This window comes from Macrobrachium nipponense, chromosome 2, assembly GCF_015104395.2.
Source record: "Macrobrachium nipponense isolate FS-2020 chromosome 2, ASM1510439v2, whole genome shotgun sequence".
Lineage (NCBI taxonomy): Eukaryota > Metazoa > Arthropoda > Malacostraca > Decapoda > Palaemonidae > Macrobrachium > Macrobrachium nipponense.
In genome coordinates this window covers 123,509,886-123,512,361 of record NC_087201.1, presented here as the reverse complement: position 1 = coordinate 123,512,361, position 2,476 = coordinate 123,509,886, and positions in this window count along the sequence as shown.

The following is a 2,476-nucleotide window of genomic DNA, read 5'->3' as shown; positions in this document are numbered from 1 at the left end:
GCTGACAGAAGGGCTGAGAGAAAACAGAAAAAGGATGCATGAAGGTCTGCAGAGAAGAGATACAAGGAGACGAGAAATAAAGGAAGATTGGATACACGAAGGAGTCCTGGAAGCGGAAATGAGAGGAGCTGGAGGAAAACGAGATAAACCAAAGAGAAGTCAAACGGAAGGATAGCAAGAACATCGATAGGAAAAGAAAAACTCTGATTTCCTAAGAGACAAAAGAAGATCAAGCAAAATGAGAAAGAAACTATTAGAAGATCATCAATAAACCGATTTTGTGCAAGGTGAAATTGTCAATGTTCATTTGAGGGGTCCTCCGGAAGACGAACTACAAATGGAAACCTGTTTCAGGGAATTCTAAGAAGTGTTGTTATGGTGAACAGTGCCAATGAGCAGAGGGAAAGCGCTCACTGCTGGCTAAACAAAACCCTTCTGCAATGATTTGGCACTGTGATGACACCCCAACAGTGAGGCATCATTGCCGTCAAACGTGCAAGGAGGGAGAGAGAGAGAGAGAGAGAGAGAGAGAGAGAGAGAGAGAGAGAGAGAGAGAGAGAATACATCTGCTATAGGATAATGAAAAAGAAGGACATTTCCGTCGGAATAATATTAATATGAATAGTCAGTTCCAATAATATTTAAGGCTTTTTTTATATAGAAAATATAACGATTTACAACAATACGATGTGATAAGATTTCATATTAATTATTTTCCAAAACATATACGATAACATTTCTTAAAGCAGATTTCAAATATATCCATTAGATTAATAACTAAACAGGAATAAAAACTCAGTCTCTCTCTCTCTCTCTGTCTGTACACTGTATGCATTTCTTTCGTTACCGTTCCTCATACTCTCTCTCTCTCTCTCTTGTCTTGTCTTATCTCTTTGTCCAAATATATTTCATTCATTATTGCATTTCTTTGCCTGATTACCGTAATTTCCTTCCTCCTCCCATTTGAACCATTCTAACTATGTACTGGTTGTTTGAAAGTGGGCCACCTTTCAGGGAAAGAAGGGCATGATCTCTCCAAGCTAGGTTTGGCGGGGCGACGCCGGTTTTGTTGCTGGCTGTACAATGAAAGGAACGAAAAAGGTTGCAGCTAGGGGCCGAAGGCCCACTGCTAAGAACCTTAAGTAATGTCTACAGTGCACCGTATGAGGTGCACTGACGGCACCAACCCCCTACAGGGCAATTTTGGAAAAGGTGCTGAAGAGTTCAGAGGACGGATGTGGACCTCTGGACATGACCAACAAGTAGAGACTAAACCGGCAGAAATGGTGCTGATTAACAGAAGCTATAATGAATTTGTCTGAGGTCAGAGGAGTAAAGGATGGAAAACAACATAATAATTCATTGCAAACATTTCTTCCAACATAACAAGAACAATAATAATAAAAATAATATTTCACTTCTCTTTAGCGACCCAATCAGATAATCACTTTTAATGTTTAATTAAATAGTTGTAGTAAATTTTAATTTCTTTCACTGTTAGACTGGAAAAGAGAGCCAGGTCTATCTGAGCATGTTTACTACAGCACGTATAGTTCCTCATTGGATAAGTGGGTTGCGTACTCCCCTATCAATCTGGTAGTCCAAGTTCGCTCTCCGCTGCCGCCAATGAGGAACCAGAGGAATTTATTTCTGGTGATTAGAAATTCATTTCTCGATATAGTGTGGTTCGGATCCCACAATAAGCCGTAGGTCCCGTTGCTAAGTAACCAATTGGTTACTAGCCACGTAAATAACAATCTAATCCTTCGGGCCAGCCCTAGGAGAGCTGTTAATCAGCTCAGTGGTCTGGTTAAAGTAAGATATACTTTAACTTTTAACTCCAGCACATAGCAGAATTTCAGGATGGCACTGATCTGTTCACTGCCGTTTACTCTTCTGCGGATCCCCAATATGATGAAAAACTGCTTACTGGGGAATTTAATAATAATAATATTAGTAGGAAAACTTATCCACAGTAAATAAAAAAAAACAATAATATAACATAATAATAATAGTTGGAAAAGTTATCCACCGTAAATATATAATAATAATATAGATTTTAGACCAAAAGGCTGAGCACTGGTACCTAAGAGGTCACTCATCGCTGAAAGGGAAATTGAGGGTAAAAGGTTTTAAATGTGTAACAAGAGGCAAGCCTCGCAGTTGCACTATGAAACAACTGTTAGGAAGGGGTGGAAAGTAAGAAGGAAGACAGAGAATATGAGCGGAGGTACAGCAAAAGCAATGAAAAGGGGTGCAGCTAGGATACGATGGGACCTTGCAATGATTCTTAAGCAACGCCTACAGTGCGCCGCGTTAGGTGCACTGACGTTATACCCCTCCTACGGGGTATAACAATAAAAATAATTATAATAATACTTTTTGTATCTTTGAACTACCGCTCCTGTTTCCAGTGATTCAGGGAGCTTGCCATTAAAGATGGTACGACTCTATATTAATTTGCGAAAACAGAACT